The sequence below is a fragment of the Quercus lobata genome, chromosome 11 (genome assembly GCF_001633185.2).
Source record: "Quercus lobata isolate SW786 chromosome 11, ValleyOak3.0 Primary Assembly, whole genome shotgun sequence".
Taxonomy (NCBI): Eukaryota; Viridiplantae; Streptophyta; class Magnoliopsida; order Fagales; family Fagaceae; genus Quercus; species Quercus lobata.
The window spans coordinates 48,945,154-48,958,870 of record NC_044914.1 but is presented as its reverse complement, the minus strand read 5'-3'; the positions used below and the strand labels follow the sequence as shown (position 1 = coordinate 48,958,870).

General features: G+C 43.6%; 1 pseudogene; it reads right to left on the bottom strand.

The window, feature by feature from the left end:
- Positions 1-337: 337 nt before the first annotated feature.
- On the bottom strand, positions 338-13,306 carry LOC115967045 (annotated as a pseudogene).
- Positions 13,307-13,717: the final 411 nt, after the last annotated feature.

Below are 13,717 nucleotides of genomic sequence, written 5' to 3'. Positions count from 1 at the left end.
AATTGTTTAATTTTTAGGGAAAAAATTATCTTCAACAAATTTTAGAGAAAAAATTATACATCATATTAGAATTACAAAATAATTATTTATTACCATGCATCATGTGAGCTTGCGATTAGAATATATTATTGTAATTATCACCAACTTACATGTGTTCTTTAATACAAAAAGATTAAAATGATATATTGTCTTGCAAATCCTTATAGATGACATTTAGATGCATTTGACAAGAAGCATTATCTTCAAAGCCTATTTGGATTGAGGAGAAGTAGAGTAGAGTTGACCGGATATTGAACTAGTTTATGGCCAACTCTACTCTACTCCCCTTCCTCCCTCTCAATATATCCAAACATGTTATTAGTGAGCTTCAACCTTAGTTATTGTCACGTCATTTATAGAATAAGATGCTCCCCCTGTGTTTGATCCCAAATCATTGGTAGGTCTTCTAAAAATGAATGCAGGTTGTTTAGGAGAGGGAAGAGTTGTTTCACTACACAGCATGAGAATAATTGCTAACATTGTTGGTCGATCCATCGCATTTTCGTGCACACATAACAGCTCAATTTGAATGCATCTCAAGACTTCATGGGAAACAAATGTCTCATTTATTATTCTTCTTGCCACTTATGATCTCCAACAATATGACACCAAAACTAAAGACATCTGATTTGGTTGAAAATTTCCCAAACATTACATACTTCGGTGACATATAACCACTGCATGTGAACAATATTAAAGATAATGTTAAAGTTTGCATATGCCATTATTACCTTTGAATATACAGGCTATTCCAAAATCCGAAATTTTGGGGTTTAGCTCAGCGTCTAGTAAAATATTGCTGGTTTTAAGATCCCTATGAATAATTCTTAATCTTGAATCTTCGTGAAGATACAAAATTCCAAGAGCAATCTCGATAATGATTTCAAAGCGTTTCCCCAATTCAACAATGAACTTCTTTTATGATCTACAACAAAAATTTTCTCTAGTGTACTTAAAATATGTGGTTTTATGTTCTTCAAAAATATTCATTGAACATATATAATAAAGGAGAATAAGACAAATGAATGCACAATAGATTTTTAGAAAGAAGAGGTACCAAAAATGAAGGAGTCTAAGCTTTTGTTGGGCATGTACTCATAAATCAACATCTTTTCTTCCTCTTGAATGCAACAGCCAAAATTTTTGACAAGATTCCTATGTTGAAGTTTTGCAATCAACAAAACTTCATTTTTGAATTCTTCTATTCCTTGTCCTGAACTCTTGGATAGCCTTTTTACCGCTATTTGTTGTCCATTAGATAATTGACCCTGAATTCATGATCCAAAAGATTAAGCTTACTCATAACTATAGTTTTAATCAATTCAGTTAATGCCTCTATATGCTACTTCAGTAACAAATGTCTTAGCTTATTGAACTCATTTTCCGCCATTCGCACCCACAGAAAAATGGGGAAGATATGAACAATATCATTGTGAATTGTAATTGTACCTTAAAAACGGAGCCAAAACCACCTTGCCCAAGTTTGTTGATCAGAGAGAAATTGTCAGTGGCAGCAATTACGCAACTTAAATCGAAAATCAATAAATCTGGATGTCTACTACTGTCCTCGAGCTCATTATCCTCCAAAAGGTCTTTGGTGCCGATAAAATTTGATACTTGATTATGCAATTTTCTCTTCATTGTCCTAAAACATATTGATAGAAATTTTTCACTATAATTTCGCAATTGAGTATTTATATACCTCACATGGTGGGCTGATTTAAGGAGTAAGAACTATATATATCTGTGTGCGTGTCAACAATACAATGCAAGCAATTTTGTCACCTTTTTGTTTTTCTCTTCTTCATTAGACACATATAGGCTGTGAAGGATACCAGAAACAATGGCACAGCAACAGATGATATAATAATAGCCAGCTGCCTCTTGTGGCCAAGTAAACGTTTGGACTTCCTTGTGTAAGTTGCTGGGAAAAAAAATAATAAAAAAAAAAAAAAATAGTGAGTCCAAAATTCCGAAAGTGAAATAATGAAAATTTAGAAAAACAAATTCAAGATAGCATAAAACGCTACCTAACTGAGTTGCATCCACACGTATATTTAGATCCCACCGTTCATTTGTATCCTCCAAAATGTCCATCAATTCACCATACCATACCAAGCAACGGATCGCCTTCCCATCAATGTTCATGCTGATAAAAGCAGTACAAGAGCAATTACTCAAGCATGCCTGCTCACACTCTGAGTCTGAGCTAGTCATACTCTTGTCTATCCAAGTTGCATTAAACGAATCTGGAAGCTTCAAACGTTTAACCTTCACAAACCCTTCTCCATTCCCACACATCGACTGCTTCCTCACACACCCTTCAGAACCATCTCTGAGATACCAATCCCTTGGAGACTTAGGTTCATACCCTAGCAAGCATGTACACTCAAACTTATCAGTAGACTCAGGACCACATTTACTATACGCGCCACACCATCCATAGTTGTCACACCGGTATTTAGGCATTGACCATAATTCCTTCCATTGAAGATCACCATTATTCCACATAAGTATCCGGAACGATCCTAAGTTGTCAACCACTAGTCTAGAAATGATAGAGGGGTCTTCAAAAAAGTAGGTGTAAGATACCTCATCTTCGTTGTAAACAAAATCATACTGAAAACCCATTGAGGCTAATGACGTTGTTGGTGATGATGAAGATGATATGTGCCATGGCCATGGATCTGACCACCAATACAGGGTTGAACCCTTATACAAGGAGACTTGTGGAGAGCCGGTAGGCTTTGATGAAGCACGAGCTCGTCAGTCAAAGTGGGCAGATGGAACTCCTTGTTGATACGGATGTCTTCTATAAGGGTCACCGGTGTGGTGCCTACCACAACGCCTCCGATGCCAAAGTTAGAACAATGAAGCAATTTGCCAAACTAGAAAATAATAGGTATTTTCTTAGAGTATCAGTATATGTGTGTACCTTGTGCTGCCAATGTAAGGGATTTATATATGTGATCTTGATTGCTAGCCATTGGGGTGTTAATGCCTCTTTTTTAGTAACGCCTCCAGCCCAATTATGGGGCTTTTATTAGGCGCCAACGGTCTGTTTTGCTGGTTTCGTAACTGCCCAGTTTACTTGCTGGCATCATTGAATGACTTTCCTTCCCTCGTCAGTGATGGCTGCTCGTCGCCAGGGATGACCTCGTCACTAGGTTGACTTCGTCAAGGTAACGCGTTCTCGTCACTCCCATCAGTTGCCCTCCTAGGTTCTGTGGTCATCAGTGACGTGTCATGAGGGCCACAGAAGGTGAAAGGTCTTTTTTCCTAAGTTGTTTGTGATGCTTGGGGTTTTGTTTCGAATTTAATGCATGATGGCGGCGCGGTATGAGACGTGGCCACGTGGCACGTGCTGATTGAAGGCATTGATGGCATGACCCTTGGGTTTCCTGCTACTTTTCAGTTTCCTTGGATTTTTGGTTTCAAAAACTTTTCTTTTTCCTCTACTCTGATTTTTCTTTCTTTTCCTGCTTCGAGTGTTTGTCTCTCTTGCTTGTTTCTACGATTATTCCGATTCTGCTCTGGCGACGAATTTTTCCGGCCTCGACTGTTCCGCTTTTCAAGGTACACTACTCCTTCGATTTTTCTCAGATCCTTTTTCTTAATGGCCCCCTTATAAATTCTTGATTTTTCCTTTGTCTCTTGCTTTTGTTGTTTTTTGTGTTTGATGTGTGGGCATTTAGGATTGGGTACCCCTTTTTATGGTTAGTTCTTCTGAGATTTGGGTAGCTTGCCCCTTAGTTTCTTTCTTTTTTGCTCGCTTAGGGGCGGCTTTGGGTGTTTCTTGGGACTTTTTTCCTTTGATTGGGGACTATCTTTTTGAAGGTTGTGGGTTGAGTGTAGTTCTAGGGGAGCTGTCTCCAATTTTAGGCCAGTCACTGGCTTGGTTTGAGGGAGAGACGAGGAGGATGTCGGAGGTGAGATCCAGCGAATTAGACATTGGGTTGTCGTCTAGCAGCGGCCCGGTTGAGGGTGATACGGCCGTTTCCACCCCTTGTCAGGTTAGGGCTTTTTATGCTCTTAACGAGGAGTGTGGGCTGGATGCTGACACCGTGGCTAGGTTCAAGGATAGGTTCCAGTTTCCTGCGCGAGTCCGCGTTCGTCGGCCTGGTCCTGAGGATCGGGCCTGCCACTTCTTTCCTGGGGAAGTATGCTTCTACAAGGCTGCTTTCACTTCTGGGCTTAGGCTACCCGTCCATCCTCTGGTGATGGAGCTCTTGGGTCATTTTGGCATTGCCCTCGGGCAACTCATGCCTAACTCCTGGAGGATAGTTATCAACTGTATGGAGATTTGGCTGGCTGCCAACAGAGATATGGTCAAAGTGAGTGAGCTCGTCCACCTTTACCGTTTAAAGGAATCGAAAGAGTATGGGTATTATGAACTAGTCCTTTGGACGAGGAGGACTAGAATCATTAAGAGTTTAGCCTCGTCATTCAGGTACTGGAAATCACATTTCTTTTTCGTGTCCGGTGATGATTTTGAGACCCCTTCTAGCGAGGCTTGGGGTGATATCCCAAGGTTACTTCGTCGGTGGGGAACCCTAAACTTAGGTGCGTCCACGTTTCTCCTCGTCTGTTTATTTTCGTTTTGCATATTTGGTCGTCACTAATCACTTGTTCAATTTCTTTTGCAGTTAAAAGACGCCCCAAACTGAACAGCAAGTACCAGGGTCGTGTAGAGAAGGCAATAGAATATGCAGAGTCGATTGAGAGTTGGGATGATCTCCTTGACCCTCGGACGCTTGCTTTCTACTGCTTAGGGCCGGACCCATCTCCTTACATTTTGCGCAGCATCAACATTGAGGAGAAGAAGAGTAAGTGTTTACCTCGTCAGTACTGATCTTCGCTTGTGTACTTTGGGTTTCTTAGTTTCTCCTTTTTTTATTTTTTTATATATATATATATATATATATATATATATATATATATGACGACCAGATTCAACAAAGATATGTACGCCAAGATGAGGTCCAAGAAGGACGAACCCTTAGCGAACATTGGTAAAAAGGAAGTCCGCATCACCGGGAAGAGTCTGTCCGTCCTCCCCTCTGCAAATGCCACTCCCATCATCTCGAGAGTTGAGAATCTACTGGTGGCTTCGCCGGCCACTTCAGTTGAGGAGATCCCAGCCCCGTCATCAAAAAGGCAGAGATTGTCAGCCAAAGAGAAGGAAAAGGAGAAAATGAGTTCGTCCGTCTGGGACGACGAGGGTGTGGCCGTGGAGCGGGCACATAACGTTGTGAAGGCTGAGGACCTTAAGGTCTTTTCTAGAGTGCCTCTCAACTTGGTTGCAAGCCAGCATGTTCATAAGATCGTGCAGGTAAAGCCACTCATGCATTTTCCTTGGTTTCTTTTCACCCAAATATCCCCACCCCTTCTTTTTACTGACGCACTTAATTTACTTTGTCAGGTGTTGGGGGAGAGCCTTCACCTTGCTTTTGAGTATCTGACTCAAGAGGCTAAGGTGGCTTCTTTAGCATCCAAGATGGAGGCTCTGGAGAAGGAGAACTCCACCCTGAAAAAGAACCTTATAGAGTCGATGGACGAGGCTGCCACATTGAAGGAGAAAGTCAAGGCTTTGAATTTCGATCTTAGGGTCGAGTGTCAGCTGAACTTGGAGAAGGACGATCAGCTACAGGCGGCAAAGGAGAAGCTAAAGACGATCGCTGCTAGGTCCGTCGAGGCCTTCTAGCAAACTGAGGAGTACTCCACAGTACTCTTCAGCTGGTACTTCAAGGGCTTCGAGCTCCTTCGTAGGTACCTCGTCAAGCATCCTACAAGGGTTGATCTGCCGAATTTGGATCTAGAAGTGGTAGATCAAGAGATGGCTGTTGACGAGGCTGCCCAGTTATCTGCACCTGAAGGTGATGCCTCTGTTGCTGATGATGCCCCTATTGCTGATGATGCTCCCGCTGCTGCTGACGATCCTGTTACTGATGCTCCTGACACCCGAACTTGATACTTAGAAAATTTATCTGTTATATATGCCCGTTGTGTTTTGGGCTTTTTGGTGATGTATATATGTTTTTTTTTTTTTTTAATCTATTTTCAGAACAATGTCTCTTGGCCCTCTGTTTCATGGGTCTGTAGGAAGAATAAGGATAATTGCCCGTTATTTTTGGGCTTTTTATGAATTTGTACTTACCCGTTTTTATGGCTATGCTTGTGTTTATGACCATGCCTGTGTTTGTGATTTAGCATAACTTTCTTAGCATACCTTGTACTTAGCTTGTACTTAGCGTAAATTTCTTAGCTGTGATTTGCTCGTCACTCTTTATCCTTAATGAGGGTTCTTGTCCTTCTTCTTTTTCTCCTTATCCTTTCTCTTGCAGATTCGTCAGTATCCTGAGTTCGTCAAGCGGGACTTTACCAATTGCGTAGGCTTTAAGGATTGTGTCTTCGTCACCAGCTCGTTTTGGGGACATTTACTTCTTTTATGTCTTCGTTAGTGACTTACATCCGTCAAAGCGGAATCTTATCACTTGGCCACTTTTAGGTGATTTACATCCATTCAAGGAATCTCGTCACTTCAGGATTCGTCAGTGATTTGCATCCGTCTTGGCGGAATTTTATCACTTGGCCTTTTTTTTTTGGTGACTTACATCCACTTAAGGAATCTCGTCACTTCAGTTTTCGTCAGTGATTTACATCCGTCTTGGCGGAATTTTATCACTTAGCTTTCATGTACTTTGTACCCGTTATGAGGATCATCAGTAACTTACATCCGTCAAGGCGAAATCTTGTTACTTTAGTTTGCCTTATACCCGTTGGGGTTGTCGTCAGTAACTTACATTCGTCAAGGCGGAATCTTGTTACTTTAGTTTGCCTTATACCTGTTGGGGTTGTCGTCAGTAACTTACATCTGTCAAGACGGAATCTTGTTACTTTAGTTTGCCTTATAATTGGCTAGACCTGTTTGCACAAAGACATCAGAGAATAAATTTTTTTTATTAAATTCAAGAATGACTGCATTTGTCTATTACATCTACTGGTGGTACTTTTTTAAATGCTCAATGTTCCATGGTCGAGGGAGCCTTTGTCCGTCCATAGTTTCTAGGTGGTAACTTCCTTGTCTTGAGTAATGAATGACTCGGTAAGGTCCTTCCCACGTAGGACCCAGTTTTCCCTGGGTAGGGTCTTCAGTTGCAGTGGTGGTCTTACGTAGGACGAGGTCTCCTATGTCCAGTCGTCTGAGTTTAACCCTCTTATTGTAGTACTCGGCCATCTTTCTTTGGTACTTCGTCATCTTGCTGGATGCGTTGTCTCTTACTTCGTCCAGAAAGTCCAGGTTGAGTCGTAGTTCATCGTCATTGATCCCTTCGTTGAATGTTCCTCGTCTGATGCTCGTTACCCCCACTTCGACTGGGATTACTGCTTCTGTGCCATAGGTAAGCCTGAAGGGGGTTTCTCCTGTCGAGGTTCTGGCTCTGGTTCTATAAGCCCATAGGACATTTGGTAATTCTTCTGGCCAGGCACCCTTCGCGTTGTCCAGCCTGGTTTTGATAATCTTGAGCAACGTCCGGTTCGTCACTTCCGTCTGCCCGTTTGCCTAAGGATGCCCTGGGGACGAGAATTGATTCTTGATCCCAAGGTTTGAACAGAATTCTCTGAAACCTTGGCTGTCGAACTGCCTCCCATTATCTAATATGATTGTCGAGGGAATCCCGAACCTGCAGATTATATTCTTCCACACAAAGCTTCGAATTTGAGCTTCAGTGATTGTTGCTGCTAGAGCCTCTGCTTCAACCCATTTCGTGAAATAATCAATAGCAACAAGTAGGAATTTTACGTGACTTTTACCTTGGGGTAGCGGGCCGACGATGTCAATTCCCCACTGTGCAAATGGCCATGGGGAAGCTACAGTCGTCAGTCTTTCTGCTGGAAGCCATTGCACATTCCCGTATTGCTGGCATTTGTCGCACCTCTTGACGATCTCAGCAGCGTCTACCTGCATGGTTGGCCAAAAATATCCTGCTCGTACTACCTTGTTCACTAGGGATTTGGAGCCAGCGTGGTCGCCGCAAATTCCTCTGTGGATTTCTTCCAGGATGTATCTAGCCTCTTCCTCGTCGACACACTTCAAGTAAGGCATAGAGAAGCCTCTCTTGTATAAGGCGTCATTAAGGATCGTGAACCTGGCCGCCCTCCTCTTGATCTTTTTAGCTTCTTCTGTGTTCTGTGGGAGGCGCCCGTCCTGGAGGTAGGATATTAGGGGTGTCATCCAGTTGTCTGTGCTCTGGATGGTGAATGTTGCAATTTCTTCAATACTAGGGTGTTTCTGGACCTCCATCGCCAGATCTGTGCTAATCTCCCCTTCTTCTGATGACGCTAGCTTCGATACTTAGTCAGCCCCCATATTCTGACTTCTTGGGATCTGCACGAACTCCACTATATCGAATTCCTGAGTTAGATGTTTCGTCAGCTTGAGGTATTTCTGCATCCTTTCTTCCTTTGCTTCGTACTCCCCCTTGATCTGTCCGATCACTAACTTTGAATCACTTTGGATCAATAAGTTTTTAGCACCAAGGGCCTTTCCAAGCCTCAGTCCCGTCAATATCCCCTCGTATTCAGCTTCGTTGTTGGTGGCTGGGAATTTTAGTTGGACCCCATATTTGAGCACTTCTCCGTCAAGGGTGGTTATGACGACCCCTACTCCCCCCTTCTTCTAGGCTGACGAACCATCAGTTTGTATTGTCCATCTATCTACCTCGTCGATAATCCTATCTTCGTTTGGAAGAGTGAACTCTGCAATGAAGTCCACCAGAGCTTGTGCCTTGATTGCTGTTCTGGGATGGTACTCGATGTCAAATTGACTAAGTTCTATTGCCCACTGGACCATTCTTCCTGCTGCTTTAGGCTTGTTCATTGATTTCTTGATTGGTTGGTCCGTCATTACAAGAATGGGATTTGCCTGGAAATATTGCCTTAACTTGCGCGAGGCTACTATTAGCACAAACGCGATCTTTTCGATCCTTGGGTACCTGGACTCGGCTCCTTGGAAGGCTTGGCTGACGTAGTAAACTGGGAGTTGCTTCTTGCCCTTTTCTCTGATCAGGGCTGCACTTACTGCCGAGGCTGACATTGCCAGGTATAAGTATAGGTTTTCCCCTTCTTTGGACGGGCTTAGGAGAGGGGGACTGCTCAGGTAACGCTTTAGTTCTTGGAATGCCACTTCGCACTCATCGCTCCAGGTAAAAGCCTGCTTCAAAGTCTTGAAAAAGGGCAGGCATTTGTCTGTAGCCCTGGAGACGAACTTGTTTAAAGCTGCTATTCTTCCTGTAAGTTTTTGAACATCCTTGACGGTTTTGGGTGAGGCCATGTCGATGATGGCTCGCACTTTCTCTGGGTTTGCTTCTATTCCTCTCTGGGACACCATGAATCCCAGGAACTTTCCCGAGACTACCCCAAAAACACACTTACTTGGATTCAACCTCATTTGGTGTTTTTTGAGGGTTGCAAACGTTTCCTTCAAGTCGTCTAGATGTGTGAGCTCTTCTTTGCTCTTGACGAGCATATCGTTCACGTACACTTCCATATTCCTGCCAATCTGTTGACTGAACATTTTGTTCCCTAACCTCTGATATGTAGCTCTAGCATTTTTCAGCCCAAAAGGTATTACCTTGTAACAGTAGAGTCCTTGACTTGTGATGAAGGCGGTCTTCTCCTAGTCTTCCTCAGTCATCTTTATCTGGTTGTACCCTGAGAAGGCGTCCATGAATGTCAGTAACTTGTGCCCGGCTGTGGAGTCCACGAGCTGGTCTATTCTTGGTAGAGGGAAGTTGTCCTTTGGGCATGTCTTGTTCAGGTTGGTGAAGTCTACACACATCCTCCATTTCCCGTTTGCTTTCTTCACCAGGACAACGTTTGCGAGCCATTTAGGATAATACACCTCCCGGATGAATCCAGCCGTCAGGAGTTTGGTAACTTCCTCCGTAACTGCCTGATCTCATTCTGGGGCGAAGGTCCTTCGTCGTTGCTGGACGGGTTTCCATTCTGGGTCCACATTCAGCTTATGCTGGATGACTTCTGGAGATATGCCCGGCATGTCCTCGTGGCTCCATGCGAAGACATCTAGGTTTTCCTTGAGGAACCTTATGAGTCTTGTTCTCATCTCGAGGCTTAACGTCGTCCCTATCTTCGTCGTCTTGCTGGCTTCTCCTTCAACCAATTCCACCGTTTCCAAGGCCTCTATTCTGTCTTCTTCCTTCTCTTCAATCATCCACGTGTGGTTTTCTCTCGTAGCCAGGACAGCTTGATAGCATTCTCTTGCTAGGACTTGATCTCCTTTCACTTCTCCGACACCATTATCTGTTGGGAATTTCACCTTCAAACAGTAGGTTGACGTCGCTGCCTTCCACTTGTTAAGGGTGGGCCTCCCAATGATGACATTGTAGGATGAGGGACAATCTACCACCAGGAAGTCTACTTGTCGGGTCAACTGTACTAGGTAGGTCCCCACCGTCACTGTCAATGTCACTATGCCCTTGGGGTATATCTGGTCTCCGCTAAAACTGACGAGCGGAGAGTCAAAGGGGCATAGTTTCTTCAGGTCTAGCCTCAGTTGCTGGAAGGCTGGGAAGTAGATGATGTCCGCGGAGCTTTCGTTATCGACGAGGATCCTCTTGGTATTGAACCCTTCTATATTAAGGGGGCTGCTTCACTCCCATGGCGTCTCCTTCACTGAAGGACATGTCCTGGTATGTTCGTCGGTGCTTGGACGGAGGTATGGCGTGGACGCTGTTCACCTATCTCTGGTATGCCTTTTTGAGTGATTTAAACGATCCTCCTGAAAACGGTCCTCTTGTAATCGTGTTTATCTCCCCGATCACCTTGTTTGGAGGCTGGGACGGATGATCGTCATCCCGGGAGAAGGATTCATGCTGGATTTTATTGTCGTCCCTGAACTTGCTATATTCTCCTTTCTTTACATATTTTTGTAACTTCCCTTTCCGTATTAACTCCTCTATTTGCTCCTTTAGGTCTCTGCAATCCTCCGTGTGGTGGCCGTGATCTTTGTGGAACCGGCAATACTTGTTCTTGTCACGGACATTAGGGGATGAATGCAATGGTCTGGGCCATTTGAGATAATGCTCGTCCTTGATCTATGTGAAAATTTTGTCAACAGGCATAACCAAAGGTGTAAATCTTACCGTCCGAGAATTTTTATCATCTTTCCTCTTGTTCCCGTCATTGTTCCGACGGTCTGGTCAATCTCTCTTCTGCCCCCTACGGTCGTCTTCCCTCTTGGCCTTGTCTCCTGGCTTCTTGGTATCCTTTATGGCAGCTAAAGCATCTTCAGCATTCATGTACTTTTGTGCCTTCAAAAGCATTTCCGCCATCGTCTTTAGGGGGTTCTTTGCGAGGGAGGCCATAAGGTCTCTGGACCTCAACCCCGCCTTGAAGGTCGTCAGCTGCACCTTGTCATCAGCTTCGTCCACCTCCAGAGTCTCCCGGGTGAATCGTTTGACATACGACTTTAGAGTTTCCTTCTCTCCCTGTCTTATGGTGAGTAAGTAGTCTACCGGCCTCTTTGGACATTGCCCCCCTATGAAATGGCGCAAGAAGGCACTACTTAATTGATCGAAGTTGTCTATGGACGAGTTTGGCAACTTCGTAAACCATTCTCTTGCGACTCCTTTGAGAGTCGTTGGAAAGGAACGACACAGTATCTCGTCAGGTGGTTGTTGAAGACCTAGAGTCGTCTTAAAGGTATTAAGATGATCCTGGGGGTCTTTTAGTCTGTCGAATGGCTCAAGTTGAGGTAAGCGAAACTTTGACGGTACAGGGCATTCGAGTATCGCGGCGGTGAAAGGTGAATCCGTAGCCCTTACCATTTTTTCTACGCTTCGATCCGTCTTCTCCTTAATGGCGCTCCTCAGTTCGTCCATTTTCTTCCTCATTTCTCGAAGGAGATCCGAGTTCTGCTCGTCTGGAGTAGTTGGCTTCTGAGGGGTTCCTCTCCAGTGGCTATCCCCTTCTCCTTCCAGGTTACCCTTGGACCAGTTCTCTTCCTGTTGAGCCTGTTGAACCTGCTGGAGTAGTAGCTTCATTTCCTGGTTCTGTTTGGTGAGTTCTTCAATGGTGGCTGCAAGGGCTTGGACTTGCTGGGCCAAGGCTGCTGAATCTGGGTTGGATTCCATCTGAATGTAGAGGGTTGATGGAAACTACATTTTCAAATATGAATCTGAATATGTCGTTTCCCACAGACGATGCCAAACTGATGAAGCACGAGCTCGTCAGTCAAAGTGGGCAAATGGAACTCCTTGTTGATACGGATGTCTTCTATAAGGGTCACCGGTGTGGTGCCTGCCACAACGCCTCCGATGCCAAAGTTAGAACAATGAAGCAATTCGCCAAACTAGAAAGTAATAGGTATTTTCTTAGAGTATCAGTATATGTGTGTACCTTGTGCTGCCAATGTAAGGGCTTTACATATGTGATCTTGATTGCTAGCCGTTGGGGTGTTAATGCCTCTCTTTTAGTAACGCCTCCAGCCCAATTATAGGGCTTTTATTAGGCTCCAACGGTCTGTTTTGCTGGTTTCGTAACTGCCCAGATTACTTGCTGGCATCATTGAATGACTTTCCTTCCCTCGTCAGTGATGGCTGCTTGTCGCCAGGGATGACCTCGTCACTAGGTTGACTTCGTCAAGGTAACGCGTTCTTGTCACTCCCATCAGGCTTCATCTTATAGAAGTAGTCCCCAGTTCCCGGGTCATCTTGTGACTTCCAAGATGTCAAGAACCTGTCTAGCCCAGTTATCCGATTCAACCCAAGCCTCATGCCTGGAAGCAAAGTTTCTGTAGGATAGTCAAAGCTTTGCCATAACACCTTTTTGTTATTGCCCTGGACCAATACCAGGTTTCCTAAATCTTGAAGCTGAGCAACAGAGAGGTTGTCCCTTGGACAGAAACATTTGTAGACCAAAGAATACGATTAAAACTGTCATGGAGGACAAGGTTTCCAAACTGGTTGATGGAGAGAACTCCAGAAGAATCATTGATAGGATCATTCCTATTTGCAACCCACACGACAGTTTGTTTTGTCACTTTGACGTGCCAAATACCAAGATACCGATAGCTAGAGTTGCCAAGGCTGAAGAAGCCTAAGGCAAAATTATTTTCTTTGGAAATCAAAGATTGGTCATCCTTGATGGATTGCTCTGGTGTTAAGGTATCAAGGCAAGTGCAAAATGGGAAGAGAAGAATTATCAGAATCAAAGACATAATCATTTGTTTCAGAATCGAAGACATTATTAGAAAGAAAAGTTTTTTGGTTTGATTGAGTATTATGATTATATAAGTTCCGTTTGGATATAACTTATTTTGTTAAAATTAAAAACTGAAAATACTATAGTAAAATAATTTTTAAATGTGTGAATAGTGTCGTGTGACTTATTTTTAATGAAAAAGTTGATAAAAAGTGAAGTTTGTGGAACCCATGAACAGTGCACGGGTGCACTGTTCACTGCTAACTTGGTCAACAACAACGGCTAAAGCGAGAAGAAAAAAAAGAAGGGAAAACACAAACTTAAAACGTAGACTTGGATCCAAACCCACACTTCATACACGTTTTGAGTTTTGTGTTTGCGTTTTACTCTTTTTTTTTTTTTTTTTTTTTTTAAGCCGTGTTTTAGTGGGACTTGAACAGTTACGGCTACTGTTCAT